A 14,239-nucleotide genomic window follows, 5' to 3' on the forward strand; every position below is an offset into this window, starting at 1 on the left:
ACTTATAGAAATAAAATGGGAGAGGCACTACAATGTATGATGATAACTTGATGAATCAATAAAAGTTTTTTTTCTCTCTCTCTCCTTGGTGTTGTTATTTGTGTGTTTTCTTCCATTTTGTTTTCTCAACAAGATGTTTGGATAGTTAGGTGTGCCTTTGGCTCTAGTTTTTTATCCCTCATTATGTCAACATAAATAACTTGGAATTTATACAAACTCCCCCTACACATATTCTTCCTTGGTATAACTATTATTTTTCAAAATCTTTTTCAAAATTAGTTTTTTTTTTGTGTGTGTGTGTGTGTGTGTGTGTGTGTGTGTGTGTGTGTGTGTGTGTGTGTGTGTGTGTGTGTGTGTGTGTGTATTCTCCTAATAACTCCATAATACATACAAACAAACATGTAGATAAAAAAACATATTTTTCCCTTTTATTTGACACTTATGTCAAAAGAACTTGAAACATAGAAACAGACTTACTTTGGGTGTAATCCAAAGTGCTTTGGAAAATCCTTATGATTCTTCATTATAATCTCCAATGTGTTGTCCCATTTGGACTTAATCAACTCTATAATCTACTTCTCAATCTTTAGGTTATCCATAAGATCAATCATGTGATCAAGTATGGAAAGACTTGGGGTGGCTATGAGAATGTTGGCATCTTTAATGTGATTTTGCATAACCTTAAGATGAGGTAATAGCGACACTTGGATTTCATTTATCTTAGTTCTCAAATTTCTCTCTTCTTGTAATAACTCATGTTGAAGGCCTATAAGAAATCTCACTTAGTTGTAGTGCAGGGATTATGTTCTTGGATAGGTTTTTAGTTCATCTTCATTTGCCTTCATGTCCTCATTGATCTTTGATAATGTATCATTGACTTATTTGTTGATTGAGGGACTATCATAAAAATTATGAAATAGTAATAAAACATTTTTAACAATGGTCTCTGATTCAATAACATAAGTGGATAAAGCCACTTGTTCAATAGAAATTTATGTAGAGACTTCCTCCAATACTTTATAGTCAAATTTCTTCTTATTTCTCTACAAAAATTTTGATTGAGTGTCTATATCTTGGTCATTTATCTTATCAATTATGTGTACAAGTTGATCCAATGTAGATTCTTTTAAATTCAATTTAATTTTTGGGACAACATCAAGCAGTATATATTTTCCATCATGAAGTACCTATTTTTGCTTGTGCTCTTTCCTCAATCTACCTTTCTCTTTCTTTCTCTCAAAAATATAGATATAAATTTCCATCCAGTCACCATCTAACATGTTTTCATCCCAGTTAGGTATGAAATTTTCCCCCTCCAATATCAATGGGTTAGACCTAATTCTAGTGACTCCTTCTTTAGCTTCTTTCCTTTACTAGTCCTTCGTGAGATGTTCTGTAGCACACAAACTTGAATTTCTAGATTTATCTATGTTATTATAGATTCTTTTTGTGGTTCTTCCTTTTTCAATGGTTCAATAGTGGACACAACAATTGATGGCACAAATGGTACTATAGCCATGCTTGATAATGTATTGCCATCTTCATTGTTCTTGGATTCCTCATTTGGTAGCTCTTTCATTTTGACTTTAGATAATCCTATGCTTGAAGTTTGTAGAATCAATGGATTGAAAAAAAATTGATAATTGACTTAGAAATGTAAGTCCTTCATTCTTTTCTCTTTCTTTGCAACAATTAATTGACCTTTCCCAATGATTCCCTCACTTAGAGGTATGTGGGTTGATGCTCCATCACCTATAGTAGAAATATTTGCATTTTTCTTTGTGGAGTGTCCTCCAGTTTGAGTATGTTCAACATTAGTATTTTCATTTCCATTATTTTCTCCTTGTTCACCTTGTATATTTTGAAAAAAAATCTCAATGTCTACATTCATTTGTTGTACCTCAGTATCCATAGGAATCATATCTCCCAAAATATGTAAAGAGCCAATTGGAATATCACTTACATTTTTCTATTAGCTTGGGAAATTCCTTAATTTTCTTAATTACTGGGTCAAATATAGGTATATGTGCATGTGTTGTCTCAGTAAGTGATGGCATTGTTGGAGTTCCTTTTGGTAAGGAACATACTAGGTTGATTTAAACCCAATACTAGGATGGACAAGACAGATACCAAGCCTAAGGAATAGCTAAAACCTATATTCAGTTGGGTTTATCTTAACACTAGGCCAACTTCAACAGAGTCATTAGGACTCCCTTCACTTTAGGCTCTACAGGGCCAAGGTGGGAAAACCTTAGGGTTACAAATGTGATAGGTTATTTGATCTTTTTCTTTAAAACCCTACTTGTTGATATTTCTTCTTTCAAACCTTATCCCTTATAACATAAAAATGGTCAATGTTCTTCTGTAATTTTCTCATAAACTTCCTAACCATAGTAGCTGACTATAACCAAAAGGTAGAAGCATTAAGTAACATCCAGTAGTTTTAGTTCTTCATTGCATAAAATGGTAAATTGATTTTGATTGATATGTATATTTTGCAACTATATAAACCATCAACTTGCAACTGAAATTAATTGATCAGTGCCTTATCCATTGTTATATGGAGTCAAAACCAGCAATCTTTAGACCTATTCAATGACTTGAAATTGAATTTGTCAATAGTGGACTCTGAATCTCATTCTTATCGTATCCTCCTTATTTACCCAAAACCCTATAACACACTAAAAGCAATTACTTAATTATTTAAACCAAAAGCACTCAATAAGAGATATACAACTTATCTAAATTGTATTCAACTAAAACAACATTACTTAGTTCAATCTCAAGATAATAGATATGCAAGGGAGGAGACAAAATTTGGATACACATATATGTAGAATTTTCTTTTGTATTATCTTCTTTCAAAATGAACATAATATTGATAGAGACTCACTATATAACTCAAAACTTGGTAGTTTGATCATTCATATTCATTGTATTCTCAAGTATAAAAGAATAAACACATTCATATCATCACAAAAACTAGATGGACTATAAAATAACATAAGACTAAAAATTATATAGACTTCTAACTTCAACTCCACATCCTAGAAATCCTTATATAGGATTGCAACAAGCTACATATGGGAGGAGGACAAATGTCATCACCTTAGTGAAAAAGGAAAAAGGCAAGACAAACAAAAAGACAATCAAAAACATTCTCCTACACTTGATCCAAAATCAGGAAGGTAGTTGAAAATTTAATAGGTGGAACTTTATTGCAGTGACTCTTACTTTAATCCATTTTGTCTTCTTCTGCCATCCACTTCCTCAAAAGTTTCAAAATTTGATATGAATATTTATGAGAGTTTTATCCTTCTAATGAACTGCTCAGGGTATATGATCTTATCTTTTAATCTCTTATTTCCTTTAACCTTGAATATTTCTTAGTTGCTTCCTGATAATAAGGCCTTTATTTCTCCCACCACTTCCCAAACATAACTTTCTTTCTTGGTGGGCCACTCTATGGTTTTGACCTCTTCTAGGTCCTTCATGGATTTTTTCCACTTGGCATATGTTATGGCTTTAGACTCCACTGTTAATTTGTTCAAGTCTATTTTTTCTCTGAATAGGGAGTCAATCAAATCATGGAAAGGGGCATTACTAATGTCTTCAAAAATTACCACTGTAGTCTCCTAAGTAAAAATTGCACTGAATGCATTAGGCCATTCATGCCAATCTTTCAACACATTACTATCATCCAAAATTGGTGGTATGTAGGGCTCAATTCCCTAAGATTAAACCTTTATCTTACCTTGTATAATTTGTAATTTCATAGTGAAGATACCAATTAAATTTTTAACTACTTTGAGGCTCTCCTTCACTATGATTATCTTATGAGGAAAATTTGGCTTTTTAGCCATCATCATTATAAGCCTCTCTAAAATCTAAGTATATGGCCTCCACAGATTGAAACTGGGTGATAGCCATAAAAGTGCCTCATTGCAAAAGTGATGAGCACTTTGTAAAGAATCATAGAATGTATGGTCCTATTGTGATAAACTCTTTATCATTTCAACCCTATGGCCAACCATACACTTAAGGACAGATGTATTTACCTCATCTCCTTGCTGAGTTGGTGGAGCATGAATGCTCATTCTATTGGGCTATATTGTATCCTCTGCCTCCAACTCATCTATTTGTGGTTGGATCTCAGTTGTTTCCTTAGATGGTTGTTCTTGATTTTTCTATTCTTTGCTCTATTCTACAGTAACTACTTGTTCTACATTTTCAAGTTGCTCTCTAAGAGATCCAACCTCAACCTCTAGTACTTGGACCTTGGCCTCAATCTCCTCAATCTTTTCCTTGTAGAAATGGCTTTTCCTAAGCTCATCCTCATAGAGCTTCCTTACATCAATGTAGTCATGCACAGGATTGGGAATCCTTGTCTTTATCTCCTCTACCTTGGCCTCATTCATGAATGAGAAATGCTTCAAGGCCTTTGAGATCTCTATACTTGAAGTGCCTTGCAAAGTCCACACAACCATGTTACCCTATTTTTTTCTCTACACATCCATCAACTTAGGTTTATTTGATGCAAGAGTCATGATCCAAACTACTAGAGACTTGGTATCAATGTTGAACCATGTTCCTCTCTATAGTCCATCAGCACCATATGCCTCATATGAAATGGAATTTTCTTGTCTTCTAATCTAATCGAGCATAAATGCTTTCTCCAATTCCACCCGGGTACTAACAGCATCTCACTCCTTTGTATAAGATCTCTTACATCCTCTAGAGTTATTACTTCACTCTTAGGATCATAGGCTTGTAGCTTCTCAACTAGTTCCAGCTTTTGCTCATTTGATTCTCCTAGTTTTATCTTGTGCATCAATTCACTCTATTTTTCCTTATACAAAAAAACTTTTTAACTCTACTGACTTAATGAAGTCATCATCCTCTATAAACTATTGGGCTTGGATGATCCTATCATCCAGCCTTGATGCAAATAGTTCTAAGTTAGTGAGTGTGCTCTCAACTACATTGATCCTATCTTGCAAATAGCTTTGCCTTAAGTCTACAAAGTACTAACTCTTACCAGGTAGCATTTGTAGTGTTCTCTGTTTAACCTCTACAAAGATATGGACAACATTTTGTCTCTTATTTCCCCTGGTGACCCATGATGCCTCAGCATGCTCATCTTCCTCTTCTTTATCATATGGAGTCATGTCAATTTTAGGGTTGTTAGGACACACACTCTCTTCTTCTCCTATGGATCCCTCTATCATTTGGGCCATTATTTCAGCACGGTCATTGGTCATCTTCCTAATCCTATGAGGATAGGGGATATCCATATAAAATCTCATAAAATTGGGATCTACTCTCTTCATTTCCCTCTCTACCCTCAACAAATCATCAAGCTTGGCCAGCTTGTCTGTTGCCTCCCCCTCTACAACAATATTAGGAATAACATCCTCATGGGGTAGCTCCTTGGTATTAGGCAACACATAGTTCCTTATTTCTTTAAAGGTGTTCTTCATCCAATTATTAGGATCATACATCTTGTAGGGACTAGTTGATAGGTTGAAATAGTGGAGGAAAGAATGAATTTGATCTAGGGCCTCTTTTCCAATTGAAAAGCCCCCCACCCTGAAACATCTACATTAAAATGTGTTGCTATGAACCTTAGGGCCTAAGTACTCCCTATTAACCATAAATAATTGCCACATAAATTTAATAATGGCTAGTCTAGGAGGGATGAATTTTGGCAGTATATGGGATAGTTGGGGAAACCCATATACTTTCATCAAAAAAAGGTTGAAAATAGGAAGATATCTCCCTAATTATGGTCTAATCTCTTTCTCTAATCTCTTTCTCTCTAGGTGCAGAGTTGGTCTCAAAAGACTCTTCATGATTTCAAGTGCCCTAAAGTACCCTGGGTCTAGCATTTTCATAATAATAGTACTAAAATTATTGATGAAAGAAATAGAATCAAAAAAATGATATGAACTAACCCATACCCATGTCCACAGCTGAACTAGTAGCTTTCCATCTGTATTAGTGGTATGATCAATGAAATTAGGGCTTATGTACCCCACATTCTTGTATAAGAGTAGGTGCATTAGTAGTGAGTAGTGATGGAACTTGAAATCTTTCATTTCTCCACTCTGAGCCAGTGCAATGTTGTCCTTCATCACCTCCAAGATATATTCAACATAATCATATTCCCCTCCATGGTATGAGTCTTTCACATCTCTAGCCATGATAAACTCTTCTCCATACACCATTTATGTTCCATATTTGTGAACCACCTTATGGACACCATATACTATTTTTACAAAGTAATTCTTAAACTTGTTCAAAGGTATCATTTTATCTACCTTGTTAGGGTAATCACCTACACTTTTTAAGTCCATATAAATATACTATAGCATAGACTTCCCTGTATAAGCTTTTGTATTTCTCTCAAATTTCCTCTATAGATCCTCCAAGTCTACAGGTTGGCCCATGGCACCATCCAATCCAAAAGCTTCAATGCATGAAGCACAGTCCAATGTACAAAGAATGGTTCTATCTCTCCTATGGAATGACTTGGTGGCTGAATTGTATGATTTTATTAGGGTTTTTACCAAATCAACATCAACAAAAACCTCTAGAAAATTTAATTTTGCCAAGTTCTTCTTCCACGAAGTACACATCGAGATCTTCATCTATCTATTATGGTAAAAATAATTAAAAAGCTCAAAACTTGTGACCCTAGGGCATGTAGCATCTTTGCATAGATCATATGGGTTTATGAAAGCATAGTCATCTGCAACATTAGCATTTGAGGATCCTGGGAAAAGCTTAATCCATTCTTCAACAAATTGATTAGGTTTCTTCTGTCTTTTTTTTCCTCCCTTAGAAGTGGAGGTCTTTGCAACTTCCATGTCTATCACCTAAATCTCTTCAACCTCCTTATTAGACATTCTAAAAATAGCTTGAAAGCACCAAGTAAAAGTATATCTGGGCACTGAAAGTAATAATTTGTATGCACTAGAGACTCTACAACTGCTTAGATTTTCTTCTCTTTGTGAATGGTAAACTATAACTGATCAACAAAATGTCTTTATAATTCAATATACATCATCATCATCCCTTTGCATTGATTTTTAGCATGCTCGAGCCTTAAAACTCATCTTATTTGTCACCTCAAGGGAGCATCATCATTACTTTCCAATGTTACACTTTCTATTCATTGCTTAAACCTCATTGGTCGAGGGCCCTTTGTTGTTTCCAACACAAAAAATGGAAAACATATTTTCATGTCAATTTAGGGTTTACAATCTTACAATCAACCCAAGAGTCAAACCCTTCCAAATATCTTAGGCAGGGACCATTTGTTCTACAATTTTATGATCTAATGAAATCAAGACCCTTATCACATTATTGTAAACCTTAAAAAAGAGACTCTACAATCTCACAATACACTTGTTACTGTGGCATCGGAGCTTTCCTTTAGATTCTTTACAATCTCATGATAGGTGGTTTACACTAAACAACATAGCTTCCTATCTCATTTTCCTTTGGCTTACAATCCTAAGATTCTAGTTTAGCTAACCATTTCATGACTTTGACAATCATCTTTCTCAACCCTATGATGTTACGAGAAATAGCTACTATTCTTTATCGTAGCATTGTTGGCATCTACTTTCACCCTTACAATCTCACGACACACTAGCCTCGTAGCATCGCAACACTTTATTTCTGCCCTTGAGATCTTTTGATACACTATTTATTGTAAGATTGAAGATCACAATATGCTATATTAAAATAAACTTATGCAAAATAATATTTTGGCCCCACTGGCCCAACATAGCATCCACCTTGTATACATTGCATCATTGATCACTCGGGATAGGACATATGTCACTTCTTTGACACTAAACTACCACCTTGCTCTATCATTTGTTACCTTATGATCTTACAATCATCATCCCCATAACATCATGAGCTTCAAATTCTTCTTCCTTGATCTTATGACTATGGACTTAGCATAACATCAGAAGACCTTACACAAAATATTACAGTTCCTTGATCACACCCTCATCATAAGATCGACACTTTTCACTTCTTCCTTGCATTTTCACACGTCTATGATCTTATGACAAGCCACTTATCACATGGTTGTGATCCTTCCCTTCTGCATCTATGATCCCACAATTTCATGTTTTTCATAACATCGCACACCATCATTTAAGACATTCCATCAAAGCTTATGATGACACAACACAAATGGAAATTGTAAGATTGGGAACCTTTTCTTTTTCATTTGTGATACTACGACCATAACATATCTTAAGATCAGGGAACTTAAAACACCACTCTATGATCTTCTGCTAACCCTTATGTCATACCATTGGGAGAAAGAAAAAGTAATCTCATGACTAGAGCAAAAGCCATGATCATAAGATCAAAGCTCTGTTATTTGAAAGATATATACTCTCCTGCTTGAAATTACTTAGGATAAGGGCAAAAAGGTTGCAGTCTTAACAACAACAAAATTAATGGCAAGATAAAAACACATCCTTACAATACCAAAATAATCCCCTAGGGAAATATTTTCACTATTTGAATTGAGTTAAAATAATTTAGCTAGGGTTCCATTGAAAAATGAAAATAAAGGAGACACAAAACCCTAATAATGCAAAACAATTTTAGATCATTTTTACAATGAGAATCAAAAATTAGTATAGTGAAAATGAGGGCTATCATGAATCTTGGTGTCTAGCTCAGTTCGTACATTGATGTCTTTATCTTTCTTAAGTTTCTCAACATGATCTTCTTCTATTAAATCATCTATGGTTACATTCTCCTACTTCCCTATTATATCATCAACCATTCCATGTATAGAATTTATAAATTCTTGATGGGTTATGTTGATATAATCATCCTGCTTATTGTCAAGTTTAACCTTATGCTCAGTTTGAGTATCATCAACTTCCATTGTTTCATTTGGATCTTTACTATTATAAACTTGCTTCCAGATCCTCTCAAAATTTTCATCAACCAATTGCAATTTACTAGGAAGAACATAAAGAGCTCTGTGCTTTTGTGCAAACATATTCTTTTAACACCCCAAAGCTTTACTGATGTCCTCTAGACCAAAATTGGGAATTATTTTAGTAAATGATATGCCTCTCATTTCCTTCTCAATTCTAAGTGCATGCTTCCTCTAACTATCAATTCTTTGATAGAGATCATCAGGGATTTGATCTCGAATTTCTATTGGAGTACATTTGAACCTTTTCATCATGATAATTAGATCTTCTTCTACTTTCCTTTTATCCTTGGCATTCATCTTCTCATACTTATAATACTTAAATGTTGATAGACCACTACTCTCACTAATAGCATGTGTTATTTCATCTATGTTTTGAGGTTTTCCTAATGTAGAAGCTCGAGTTAATGTACCTCATTAGATTTCGTCCTCTCTTTTTCTTAAACATCATCATCATCATCTTTGATAATAAATTTTCTTCTCCTTCAAGAGTTAATGTCTTGACCAATTTTCTTGATTTCTTAGGGACTTTCTTCCTCTTGTAATATGTCTTAACCTAGGTTTAGTGGACTTTGTGATTTTGATAAAGTGGGTGCTAAATGTGGGCCTCTAATTTAACAACATACTTCAACATAGTCATTCCATGATGGGTCTCATCCAAGAATGAACATCAAATTGTTTCCTTCTATCTAGACGGGGTTTGAAGTTGTTCTCTTAGAATCAAGAGTTCAATAGCCAAACCAACTAGAATGAATTTAATTTGATAGTATGAGATGCAAGACTAATCTAGATTTTTATATATTTTATATGCAAATATATGAATTCAAGATATATGAAATGCATATTTAATCTATTGAAAGAAAGAGAAAACTAGACTAAATGTCTGCATATTGATCTAAAATGAAATAATAAAGCAAATAAATATGAGAAATATTTGATGCACAAATATGAATACTCAAACTGATAGAATTTTGATACTCATCAATTGTATCCTCTCAAATGAGAGTTATAAGTTCCCTTTTTATAGAATCTTAGAACCGATCAATGATGGCGATTGAATTAGATGAACGGTTCAAAGTTGATGAAAGTTCAGTTTAATTGGAAAGTTTCCTTATGAAAAAGAGTTAATTGGTTTCTTTTGGAGTGGATAAGGAGTTAAAATACTTTATTTCCTTTTCTGATTAAAGTTATCTGAATATTTTCAATGTAGAGCTAAAGAGAGGATTTGGAGAGAATATTTGATTTATGAAAATTAAATATGACCTCATAATTGTATTTTCCAAATTAATTAAAAAATTAAGTTCAATAATTAGGATGAGGCTATTTAATTAAATCAAATACATTTAATTCCTTATGTTATGTTCATTATCTAAAAGGGATGAATTAATTTAAATTAAAGTGCTAGAACTTATAATTAAATTAATTTGATTAAAGGGGTTATTTGGCCAAATTAAGTCAATTATTACGAATTAATAAGAGTATGTGATTATTACAAATTAATAATTTTTTGCAATTGATACTTAGATCAAATAGAGAGATAAGACTAGAAATGCCTAATGAGTTAATGATTGAGAGATTGATGATTTAAGATTTGTTGGTGTAAATACGTATTTACTATTTACACTTACTTAAGTTTACTTAGGTTAATGTATTATTTTATTATTTATTTTGTGAGACACTTAGGAGTTTGCATTCCTTTATGAGTTGTCATGTTGAAAACACAAAAGTATGCAACTCTAATTTAGCACATGGTGTCTACAACACTAGAGTTTGCATCATTCATTGAGTTTTCATGTAGACAACATAGTTATTCACACTCCTAATTTAGCACATGGTTTCTACAACATAAATTTATGTGCTACACCATTGTAGGCCTATCCTCTCATTATCACACTTACTTCTATGTTTAATGTAGGATAACCTATATCTGGTGGACATGTGCCTAGTTGTATGACTTATCATGATGTTGATTCTTAGGTAGTCTAGATGCATCTTAGAGGCCTTTTATATGCAGGCACTCCTAGTGTACTTTCATTCATATCGAATCAAATACATATCGATATTATGATCAAACTCTTTCTAGTCTACAGTTGTTCTTGTGTTTGAGTTTTTAGTTATTGGGTGAATTTTTCCCTAAGGAAAATTTTTACATGGTATCAGAGCTTGGAGAATCTCTCTTCACATAGCCATTTGAGACCATTGTTGTTTTAGCACCTAGGCCCAGATCCGGAGTACTGCAGAAATTGGAAGCATCTAGAGCCAGAACGGACCTTGCCATTGCATCTAAAACATCAATTTGGTGAAGATCAGCTATAAATTTGGCTACCCTAGGCCAAAGTCAATTGTGAGAAAAAAATTTGCAAATTGACACCTGGAGGCCCTGATTTGCAACTCAGGTATGGTCATTTTTGCAAATCTAATTAATTATTTTTCAGATCTGTAATTTTATTTTTCTCTACATTTTTTTGGAATATTTTTGAAATTCTTTTAGGCTAGGTAGCCTTAGAGAGAAAGAAAAATTGCAAAACTAGGTAGTCACACCCCGACCCTATAACTTGGAATATTTTATTTGGTGTAGAGAATATTCTCTTCATACTACAAAGCATATTCTTCTTACTTGCGGACCAGACAAATTTCAAATTTTTGGGCAACACACAAGTCTAACAAATACAAGTTGAGTACACACAAATTCTAGCCATCAAGTTCAACAAATTCGGTGAAGACCATGCGGCAAGTGCCAACCCTTAACCTGGCAACAACTTGTTTATTTGAACACTATAGTAGTTTATTTTTAAATTGCTTTGCATGTGATTTACCCATGCATGTGGGATAATAACATAAGGACCACTATGTTTTTAAAAACTTTCAGCCCACGAAAGCATATTCTAGTAGTCTAAAGTTTCTGGCCTAGCAAATCTTGACTCCCTAGTGTTGCACTAGCCACCACATGGCACTATGTTGTTCATCTGCCACAAACTACTCGCAAGTCAACAACAAACTTCTTATTGTTGTAAGCTGTAGTTCCCTACGACGGTGCTTTTGAAAAGTATTCTCTAGCAGTTTTTAGTGACTACTAAACCTCACTAGTCATTTGAAACTTGGCTTCCTACTAGTAGTTGAGACTCTTCCATGCAAATAGATTGACTTGCCACAACATGGAGTCAGTTCCCAGCCCACGTAACCCACTATTTGTCTACCACATGGCAGAAACCCACCCTTCACACGTGGACTTCCACCTTGCTTTCCATGTGGAGTTCCAACACATTAGCTACCAATAACATTTGCCCATGTGGATGCCTACACACATTGAAGCCACATCATTCTGTATAGTCTAGTCAGTTGACACATCACCCGATAGTTGTTTTTTGCTAACATCATCTGAACACAGGAAAAAAATTGATGGTCATCTAACAATCATTTCTAGGAATTTTATAACTATTGCAATGGTTGTTTGATCGTCAAATTTAAGCATGCAATTTTCTGCCCAGACCCCTCTCTAGATTTTTTTTTATTTGGTAGCCCAATTTTGAGAGCCCATAACTCGGTCATCCAGACTCTAAATCAAGTGCAATTTCTTTTCATTTTGGGTAGAATTTCTTGAACTTTTTAGTAGTGGTGTTCTTTTCTAGTTTTGGTGCAAGGATTTTTCAGAATTTGTATTTTTTGGCAACTATACCTATTCAATCCTACATTTTGCAACTTCAAATGCTTCGTACGGGCTCATCTAGACACAAAAATAGGTTCCATTTTTTTTGAAAGTGTCTTATTTTTTGTCTACTTTTTGGATCTGTGGTCAAATTCTAGGGTTCTGTGGACAAAAATCTCACTTTCAGAACTAGAGCTTTTTCTGCATTGTATTACTTTGATTACTTTTTAGAATTGTTGTACATCTAAGCTACAGTGCTTAGTGACATATTTGAGCCTCAAAAGGTAGTTGTATATAGAAAAATTAGAATTCAACTTTGTACATTTTGACAAGTGGCCTATTGTACACGCACTACATATAAAGTGCCAAAAGAATCTTTTTTGGGGGGGTCTTTTGATTGAGTGAAAAGGAGGGGTGTGTATTGTGTTCTTGTGTCTCTCTTTTGTGCTCTTTTCATTTTTTCATCATGGGTTCACCTAAAGGTCCACTTCTAACTTCATGCAATTATTCTACATGGAAAGATATTGTATGGAGTAGATTAATGGCGAAAGGTCTAAATCTTTATGTTGATGGTACAATTTCAAAACCCATTGATGCTAAAGAACTCATTGATTGGAAAATTATAGACAATCAGGCTTTAGGAATTATCAAGATTTGTGTGCATAGAGATCTCTTCTTCCACATTGTCAGTGTCATGGAAGCCAAACCTACTTGGGACAAACTTGAATCGTTGTATAGTAAGGTGGATGATGAAAAGGGATTGAGGATTGAGGATGATCTACTTCTCTTGGATCCAAAGAACTTTGACACAATTTAGGATTCTATCAACAAAGCCAATGAGTATAGGGCACTACTTAAAGATTGTGGAAATCCCATGAAGGATGACAAGTTGATTCATCATATCCTGAAGAGGCTACCTTCAAAGTATGCTTCCTTTGTTTCAAGTTATAATACTCACAGGTTGACCATGGGAAGTGCTTTCCAGAATCCTACATGTGATGGACTTGTAGAGATATTGATTGTTGAACAATCTCACTTGATAGATTTGGTACTTCTCATGAAATCAAAGACCAAAGAATTGGTGGCTAGTGATGAGAACAAATCAAGTCAAGGAGGAAGAAGTTCTAACAACAACAAGAAGTAGTGGAAGCAGAAATCAAAATCTGAGACACAACATTCCTCCTCATAGCAAGGCAATTCTTCTTCCAACAAGAAGACAAGTAATGAAGAGAAGGACAAACATTTTTGTGCATATTGTAAAAATCCAAGTGATGATGAGCATCATTGTAAGTGTCAGGTACTTCCAAGGATTCAACTCCAACCTCTTCAAAGGGAAAAGGGCAAGCACTTATGGCAAATACAAGTTCTTCTTCAAAATGGATACTTGACTCAAGTGCCTCCTATCATATGGGTTCAAAGGGAGACTTTTCTTCATTGAAGCAGTCACAGGTACCACACATCTTTATGGGAGATCATACCAAAATAGAAGTTGAAGGGAAAGGACATGAAATGGAAAATGGGGAATTCAAAGATGTCCTCTATGTTCCAAACCTTAGCTCTAATCTCCTCTCAATTTACAAAATCACTCACCTTGGAGATGGTAACAAAGTTGA

This window comes from Cupressus sempervirens, chromosome 10 (genome assembly GCF_028749045.1).
Source record: "Cupressus sempervirens isolate cs-2001-9-10 chromosome 10, ASM2874904v1, whole genome shotgun sequence".
Classification (NCBI taxonomy): domain Eukaryota; kingdom Viridiplantae; phylum Streptophyta; class Pinopsida; order Cupressales; family Cupressaceae; genus Cupressus; species Cupressus sempervirens.